Source organism: Triticum aestivum, chromosome 1B (assembly GCF_018294505.1).
Source record: "Triticum aestivum cultivar Chinese Spring chromosome 1B, IWGSC CS RefSeq v2.1, whole genome shotgun sequence".
Lineage (NCBI taxonomy): Eukaryota > Viridiplantae > Streptophyta > Magnoliopsida > Poales > Poaceae > Triticum > Triticum aestivum.
This window is the reverse complement of record NC_057795.1, coordinates 393,875,143-393,884,448: the sequence shown is the minus strand read 5'-3', so window position 1 is coordinate 393,884,448 and position 9,306 is coordinate 393,875,143.

Sequence of the window (9,306 nt, the reverse complement as noted above, 5' to 3'; positions counted from 1 at the left end):
CATGGGACAAAGTCTTCAATCTTGTATCTTCATAGTCTTGGAGTCCGGCCAATGATGATAGTTCAGCTATCCGGACACCCCCTAGTCCAGGACTCCCTCAGTAGCCCCCGAACCAGGCTTCAATGACGATGAGTCCGACGCGCATATTGTCTTCGGCATTGCAAGGCGGGTTCTCCTCCAAATTCCATGTGCTTGACGAATAGTGTCCGGCTTCTTATAAATGCTGCGCTTCTTGGCTTGCACGTCCAATAATGGCCCTCCTCCATGTGTCGTACGAAAGCGAAAAGCAAGGGTATTTTTACACTTTACCCCCTAGCTGCGCGAATAAGCTGCCTATAAGAAAGGCGAGGATCTAGATCCGAATCACACCATCCTCCTTCCGCGAGTATTCATCGAAGTGCCTCTAACAAAAATCCACTCCATCATGGACAGTCGACGCGGCTCCTCCTCTCGCGCTCCCAGCCCTCAGCTAGGAGATTGGGGGAGATGTTTAGTCCCGCATAGCGAGCTAGTGACGCTCCAAGCAGAGGGATTTCTTCCCCCAGCCTTTATGGTTCTGGTTCGAGCCGGACTTGCCACCTACAAGGGCGGAAAGCAGGCGGAGAGCGTTCCCAATCCCTCCAAAGGAGAGCGGGTATGCTTCATCCCTTATCTTATAAGGGGACTCAGATTTCCCATACATCCATTCCTCCGGGGGCTCCTGGAGTTCTATAAGCTCCGGCTTCACCACCTTACGCCTGCCTCCATCCTGCACATCGCGGGCTTCGTGGCCCTCTGCGAGCTGTTCTTGGGCGTCGAGGCCCATTTTGCGCTTTGTAAGAGATTATTTTGCCTCGTACCCCGTTCTCATGAGGGGTCGATATATCAAGTGGGCGGAGCCGAAATATGGCGCATCGCCGGGACCGGATATCTATCCGGAACCCCGAAGAAGGCGTCCGAAGACTGGCCTTCGGAATGGTTTTATATGGAGGACGCCCCGCTGCCGGACCCAGTACGGATCGGCCTCCCGGAGTTCAGCAACGCTCCTCTGAAGAAACCCCTGAGTTGGTGCCCGTGGAGCCCTCAACGGGAGAATGATGGGGACGTCCAATATCTGATGGGCCGAATAAGGTTATTGGCCCATTCCGAATTGACCATGATTGAGGTCATGGCCACATGCATTATGCGGGGGGTGCAGCCGCTCCAGTACAGGGGCCACCCCATGTGGGATTTCAATGGGGAGGATGATGCCACCCGCCATGGCCGCAAGGGGCCGGGATCGGTCGCCGATCTGGTGAAGATCCTGTCCGGCCTGTACAAAGGGGAGAAGGAGGACTTCCTCCGTGCTAGTCCATTGAATGGATTTTCCATGGATAACCATTGGAGCTGGGTAAGCAGACGTTTATCTACCCGATCCATATTCCCAAAGTTAAGTATCTCACTTTGTGATTTCGACGCAGGAACTGCGCCGGGCCGTGGAGGGCATACACAGCCAGGCTCCACAGCCCGAGGATCCAGAACGATCCCTAGATCCGGCCTCCGAAGAGGATCCAGACATAAAGGTGGAGCTGATCGATGGGGTGTTCCACCAACTTAGCATTGACAATGCTTTGGTCGCCATTACGGCCGACTACCCCGGAATATCTCCGGTTTCCCAGGTAACTGTGACCGCAGTCTTGGTACCATTACTCATCCATGCTTATCTCTAACCACTGTATTTCAATGGTGTTTCGCAGGAGGTGCCTTTGAGACGGGAAGCCGAACCCGCGGCGGCTGGCCAACAAGGGGCAGCTCGGCCCAGCAGGCGGAAAAGGAGTGCGGCGCGAATCGAAACGTCGCCACAACGGTATGACGCACCACCGCGTTTACAGGAAAGATTACTGGGAGGTATATTAACGCTCGTAATTTTTCCAGGAGAAAGAGCGCTCGCCGGACTGTGTCCGAAGAGGTTGCCAATCAAGCCTCCGCCAGCCAGGCTCCAACGCCTGGTCCGGAGGGGGAGGCGAACACAAGGCGTGCGCCGGATGCTCCTCCAACGGAGGATGCCGACAGGCTGTCCGCCACCAGATCTGAGGTGGAGAGCGCCATGAATCATAGGCGCCGCCGGACAGTTCTTCGTGACGCGTGTTTCTCTCCGGATGCATTGAATGCCTTTAATGCGGGAGATGCGCACCTCCGTGCCGCTCAAGATGGCCTAACTAGAGCCACGGAGTTGTATGTGAAAGACATACGGGTGAGTGAATTTTGAGCATATATATATTAGTAGCCCTCGAGACATAAAATAGTTAGAATAACTGATTTAAGGATCATTTGTTTTGCAGGATCTTTCAGAAAAGAATACCCATCTGTCCCAGGAGCTTCAAGAGTGCAAGGCCCAACTTGAGGCCGTACTAACCGCCACAGGGGGAGCCACAGAGACCCCCTCTGGTAATACATACTTCGAAAGATAAGTAGTTTCTGAAGTGCGGCGTGTGTATAAGTCTGACAATAATATTGCAGATGGCGCCGGACTAGATCCGGACAAGCAGCAGCTACTACGCCAGCTGAAGGCCGGCGAGAAGGTGCTTATGAGGGTGCAGCAAGAGAGGAACAGACTCCAAGATGCCAACACCCAGCTGGGCGAGGAACTAAAAGATGTTCGGGCCCAGCTGTCTGACTCCGTGAAGAAGAATCGACGGCTTCGTCGCGGCATTTATAGTAAGTGCTTGAGCAAACTTTTTTGAAAAGAAGAGTTCGGCGAGGAAGTTGATTGATATATATGTGTCTGTAGGCATGCTCCTAGGTCGTCCTGCGGAGGAAATGCCTGGTTCAATGGGTGACCTACTTCCCGAGCTGCTGCAACTGCACGAACGTGTTCGGCAGGTGATGAGCGGAGTCACCCAGGCCTTGTGGCATTCCATGTCCCTGCCCGAAGGTCTTGGAGAGCTGGCGGAGTAGCTTCAGGGAGCACGGCGGCGCTTGTGGTTGTGGAAGATATCGGCCTGCCGTCAAGGCGCCAGGGAGGCCTGGGCCATGGTGAAGACGCGATATGCGAAGGCTGACCCCAACCACATGGCCGAGGTCGGACCGGTGGGGCCCAATGGGAAGGAGATCCCTGTGAGCTTAGTGTACGACCAAGTAGAGTTGGCCGCAAAGTATTCACAGCGGGACTATAAACTAGACAGTTTATTAGATGGTATCGAAGAGGAATACCATCAGTCAGCTTGACTATGTAATTTGAAATGACATGAAAAATCCCTTCTAGCCGGATTGTAGATCGTTTGTCATTGCAGACCTTTTCGCTTCAACCTCGGGACCCGACAGTCCGGAGTGTGTCCGAATACCCTCACGGTTATGTAAAAAACCGGGGCATGCGTGGAGACCAGGCGTAGGGGTCATTAGTGCTTTATCAGACAATTGCCCAACTAGTTATGTTATATTACATGGTTAGTAAGAAACATCTTCCAGGGAGAATAGTTCCGTTAGGGTTTCCTTTCCCTGGGAGGCATGCCGTAAAGTGCATGTCCGGACTGCGAAAAAAGTAGGAAAACATCTGGGGGCAGATAAATAAATAGGTAAGAAATCATCTTTTAATTCACCAACCGAATATTCCCTTAAGAACGTTAGCTTTCGGCTTCACCCAGTCTGAGGTACACATCCGGCTGACCCGACAGTAACAATCGCAGAGGTGCTCCCTTTACCTCCTAGCCGAACAATCGAGAATGTAGGGGTAAGCACAGGAGCCAGGCAACCCAGCTTGGCCAAAACTTAAGTCATATCGATGTATATAATGGTGAAGAAAAGGTACATGCAGAAGTGTGACACATGTGTTGGGCATAAAGCCCGTATAAATAAGCTTCTGTTAAAGAAGCCCCCAGGTAGAATGAGTGCGAGTAGCACGTCAAGTGTGTGCGAACAATGCGCAGGCGAGCCTCCAAAAGGCTTGCGAAAAGAAAAAAAAAGAAAGTGGGGGAGAAGGAGAGAAATAAAAGACGGTTAATGTATAAAATATGGACATGGGAAGGAGACGAACTCAGAGTCTGGCGCTAGGCGTAGAATCTTTGGAGACGGGCTGCGTTCCATGGGTTTGGCTCGAGTCGGTTATCTGATGCGTTTCGCAGACGGTACGCTCCGCTGGTCAGGACCTGGTCGATGATGAAAGGACCTTCCCATTTGGGCTTGAGTTTGTCCTTTTTCTTGTTCGGCAGGCGTAGAACTAGTTCGCCAACATTGTAAGTTTTGGCCCGTACTTCTCTGCTTTGATATCTTCCAGCCTGCTGTTGATAGAATGCGGAACGAGCTTTTGCCATGTCACGCTCCTCCTCTAAGGCGTCCAAACTGTCCTGCCGATCCAGCTCGGCTTCTCTTTCTTCGTACATGCGCATGCGAGGTGAGTCATGAATTATGTCGCAGGGAAAAACAGCCTCTGCACCGTATACCATAAAAAATGGTGTGAATCCGGTAGTGCGGTTCGGCGTGGTCTGCAGCCCCCAGAGTACGGAGTCGAGCTCCTCTACCCAGTGCGTGTTGGATTCCTTAAGGGACCGCAATAGTCTGGGTTTGATGCCGCTCATGATGAGACCATTTGCTCGTTTGACTTGATCGTTAGTTTGAGGGTGATAGACTGAAGCGTAGTCGAGCTTGATGCCCATGTTTTTGCACCAGAGTTTAACCTCGTCGGCCGTGAAGTTCGTGCCGTTATCAGTGATGATGCTATGGGGGACGCCGTAACGGTGTACTACCCCTGATATGAAGTCTATCACGGGTCCGGATTCGGCCGTCTTAACTGGCTTGGCCTCTATCCATTTGGTGAATTTATCCACCATGACCAATAGGTATTTTTGCTTGTGGGTTCCTCCTTTAAGGGGTCCAACCATGTCAAGCCCCCAGACCACGAACGGCCAGGTGATGGGTATAGTTTTTAGGGCGGTGGGAGGCATGTGGCTTTGATTAGCAAAGAGCTGGCAGCCGACACATCGTTGGACTAAATCCTGAGCGTCTGCCCGGGCCGCTGGCCAATAAAATCCTGTACGGAAGGCCTTGCTTACAAGGGCCCGAGCTGCGGCGTGGTGCCCACCGAGTCCGGCATGAATTTCAGCCAGAAGATTTCGCCCTTCCTCTTCGGAGATACACCTTTGAAGGACTCCGGTTATGCTTTTCTTATAGAGCTCTCCCTCATGGACCTTATAGGCTTTAGATCGCCATACTATGCAGCGGGCCTCGTTTTGGTCCTCGGGAAGTTCCTGCCTAGTTAGGTAAGCTAGGAATGGCTCGGTCCACGGGGCAATGACTACCATTATTTCATGGGCTGAAGGTGTTATTTCATTGGCAGAACCACCGATTGTGTCAGAATGTGCGATGTCGGGCGGTGTGGTTGGGTCCGGATTGTTGTTTCCGGACTCCCCTTCCCATAGTATGGATGACTTGAAAAGCCGTTCCAGGAAGATGTTGGGAGGGACGGCATCGTGCTTTGCGCCGATGCGTGCTAATACGTCCGCCGCTTGATTATTATCCCGGCTATATGGTGAAATTCGAGCCCTTCAAACCGAGCTGACATTTTCAGAACGGCGTTACGGTAAGCTGCCATTTTCGGATCCTTGGTGTCGAACTCTCCATTTATTTGGGATATCGCGAGGTTTGAATCCCCCCGCACCTCTAGGCGTTTAATGCCCATGGAGACCGCCATCCAGAGGCTATGTAGAAGGGCCTCATATTCGGCTGCGTTGTTGGAGTCCGTGTACATTATCTGGAGTACGTATTGGACTGTGTCTCCGGTTGGGGACGTCAGGACGATGCCAGCCCCCAGGCCGGCCAACATTTTGGAGCCGTCGAAGTGCATGATCCAATTGGAGTATGCGCCGTACTCTTTAGGGAGTTCGACTTCGGTCCATTCAGTGATGAAGTCGGCCAAAACTTGCGACTTGATGGCTCGCCGTGGTTTATAGGTTATGTCGAATGGTAGGAGCTCGATGGCCCATTTTGCAATCCTGCCAGTCGTGTCGCGGTTGTTTATAATGTCGTTAAGAGGTACTTCCGAGGCTACTGTTATCGAACACTCTTGAAAGTAGTGTCGCAGCTTCCGGGATGCCATGAACACCGCGTACGCTATCTTTTGATAATGTGGATATCGGGACTTGCATGGAGTTAGGATAGTGGATACGTAGTACACTGGTTTTTGAAGAGGGAATTTGTTTCCTTCGGTTTCTCGTTCGACGATGAGTACCGCGCTTACAACTTGATGTGTTGCCGCAATATATAATAACATTGGTTCGCCCAAGTTGGGCGTGGCCAGGACCGGATTTGTTGCCAATATGGCCTTTATTTCTTCGAGTACGGTCGTGGCGGCATCCATCCATTCGAAGTGTTAGGTGCGCCGGAGGAGGCGATAAAGGGGTAATGCCTTCTCTCCCAAGCGGGAGATGAAGCGGCTTAGAGCCGCCACGCATCCAGTCAATTTTTGTATTTGCTTGAGGTCCTTTGGGATATCCAATTGTGACAGAGCTCGGATCTTAGCTGGGTTTGCTTCAATTCCTCTACCGGATACAATGAAGCCCAAGAGCTTTCCGGCTGGTACGCCAAAAACGCATTTCTCCGAGTTGAGCTTAATGTCATATGCTCGGAGGTTGTCAAATGTGAGCCTCAAATTGTCTACTAGAGTTTCGACGTGTTTATACTTGACGACCACATCGTCTACGTATGCCTCCACTGTTTTGCCGATCTGGGTTGCCAGACATGTCTGAATCATGCGCTGATATGTTGCGCCGGCGTTTTTGAGCCTGAAGGGCATTGTGTTGAAGCAGAATGGTCCGTATGGAGTAATGAATGCCGCTGCGGCTTGGTCTGGCTCCACCATCTTGATTTGATGGTTGCCGGAGTATGCGTCGAGGAAGCACAATGAATCGTGCCCTGCGGTAGCATCGATAATTTGATCGATGCAGGGAAGGGGGAAAGGATCCTTTGGACAAGCCTTGTTAAGGTCCTTGAAATCGACACACGGGCGCCAGGATTTGTCCTTCTTTGGTACCATTACCAGGTTTGCTAGCCAGTCCGGATGTTTTATGTCTCTGATGAATTCGGCTTCTAATAGTTTGGCTAGCTCCTCTCCCATTGCCTGTCTTTTTGGGTTCGGAAAATCGCCGAAGAGCCTGTTTGACTGGCTTGAATCCTTTTAGGATATTTAGGCTGTGCTCTGCCAACCGGCATGGGATTCCTGGCATGTCTGAAGGGTGCCAGGCAAAGATGTCCCAATTTTCCCGAAGGAATTCTCGTAGTGCGGCGTCTACATGAGGGTTTAATTGTGCCCCAATGGAGGCCTTTTTTGTAGGGTCCATTGGATGGACTTGGAATTTGACTATTTCGTCCGCTAGCTTAAAAGAGGTGGACTTGGATCTTTTGTCAAGTATTACATCGTCCCTGTTCACCGTGGAGCGTAGCGCTGTGAGTTCCTCAGCCGCTAGGGCTTCAGATAACGCCTCTAGGGCTAGTGCGGCTGTCTTATTTTCGGCGTGGAGCGCTATGTACGGATCACTGGCGAGGGTGATGATTCCATTCGGCCCGGGCATTTTGAGCTTCATGTACCCGTAATGGGGTATAGCTTGAAAAATTGTGAATGCCTCTCGTCCTAATAAAGCGTGATATCCGCTGTTGAACGGGGCTACATGGAATGTGATCTCCTCGGACCTGTAGTTGTCCGGCGATCCGAATACTACATCCAGTGTTATTTTTCCTGTGCAGCATTGTCGGTGTCAAAACCAGCGGATCTCGGGTAGGGGGTCCCGAACTGTGCGTCTAGGCGGATGGTAACAGGAGACAAGGGACACGATGTTTTACCCAGGTTCGGGCCCACTTGATGGAGGTAAAACCCTACGTCCTGCTTGATTAATATTGATGACGTGTGTTACAAGAGTGGATCTACCACGAGATCAAGGAGGCTAAACCCTAGAAGCTAACCTATGGTATGATTGTTGTTCGTCCTATGGACTACAGCCATCCGGTTTATATAGACACCGGAGAGGGCTAGGGTTACACAAAGTCGGTTACAATGGTAGGAGATCTACATATCCATATCGCCTAGCTTGCCTTCCACGCCAAGGAAAGTCCCATCCGGACACGGTACGAACTCTTCAATCTTGTATCTTCATAGTCTTGGAGTCCGGTTGATCATGATAGTTCGGCTATCCGGACACCCCCTAGTCCGAAACTCCCTCAGTAGCCCCTGAACCAGGCTTCAATGACGACGAGTCCGACGCGCATGTTGTCTTCGGCATTGCAAGGCGGGTTCTTCCTCCGAATAATTTATAGAAGATTGTGAACACCAGGATAGTGTTCGGCTCTGCAAAATAAATTCCACGTACCACCGTAGAGAGAATAATATTACACAAGTTCAATCTGCTAACGTGTTTTGTGGCGTGACGTCACACCACTACCCAGCCTTTACTCAAATTGTTTTTATTGTTCCACCTTAGCGTGTTTAGCGAAGCAGTTTCCTTGGCACGTCTTGTCGAAGCAGAGATCGTGTTCCCCTTATTCCGGGATTCCCATCAATACAGACCTGGGTAACCCAACCGCGCCATTGATTTTGACGCTTGGGAGATAAGCGAGTTTTACCAGGCCGGTGGGGACACATGTTTTTGTCCCCCCATATAAGGGGATAAAGATCCAACCCTTTTACCTGCGCCTTCTTCCTCCTTGGCTTATCCATCTCCGCGAACTCGAGCTCCAGCGCCCAAGCCCGCACTTCTTACCTCAACCTCCTCCAACTATGTCCGGAGCGGGAGGCAAGTGGATGGCCTCCTCCGTCACGGAGGGGCAGATCCAGAATCTGCGCAACGTTGGATATTTGTCCTGCGACATCGCGCACCGGCTCCCCGACGAGGGAGAGCTCATCCCCACCCCCAGGCCCCATGAGAGGGTAGTTTTTCTTCCCCATTTCCTTCGCGGACTGGGCTTCCCACTTCATCCCTTTGTCCGGGGGCTCATGTTCTACTACGGCCTGGATTTCCATGATCTGGCCCTAAATTTTATCCTCAACATCTTGGCGTTTATCATCATGTGCGAGGCCTTCCTCTGCATCCAGCCCCACTTCGGCTTGTGGCTCAAGACCTTCAGTGTCAAGCCGAAGGTTGTGAAGGGCAGCCAAGCGGAGTGCGGAGGCGCCATGGTGGGCAGGATGTCCCATGTTACGTGGCTGGAGGGCACTTTCGTGGAAACCATTAAGGGGTGGCAATCGGGGTGGTTCTATATCATCGAGCCACGTGACCCTGATTGGGCAGCGGCCCCCGAATTCAGATCCGCATCCGTACACGGCTCACCTCTTGGAAAGAGAGTGGTCGGATATGGGGTGATTCG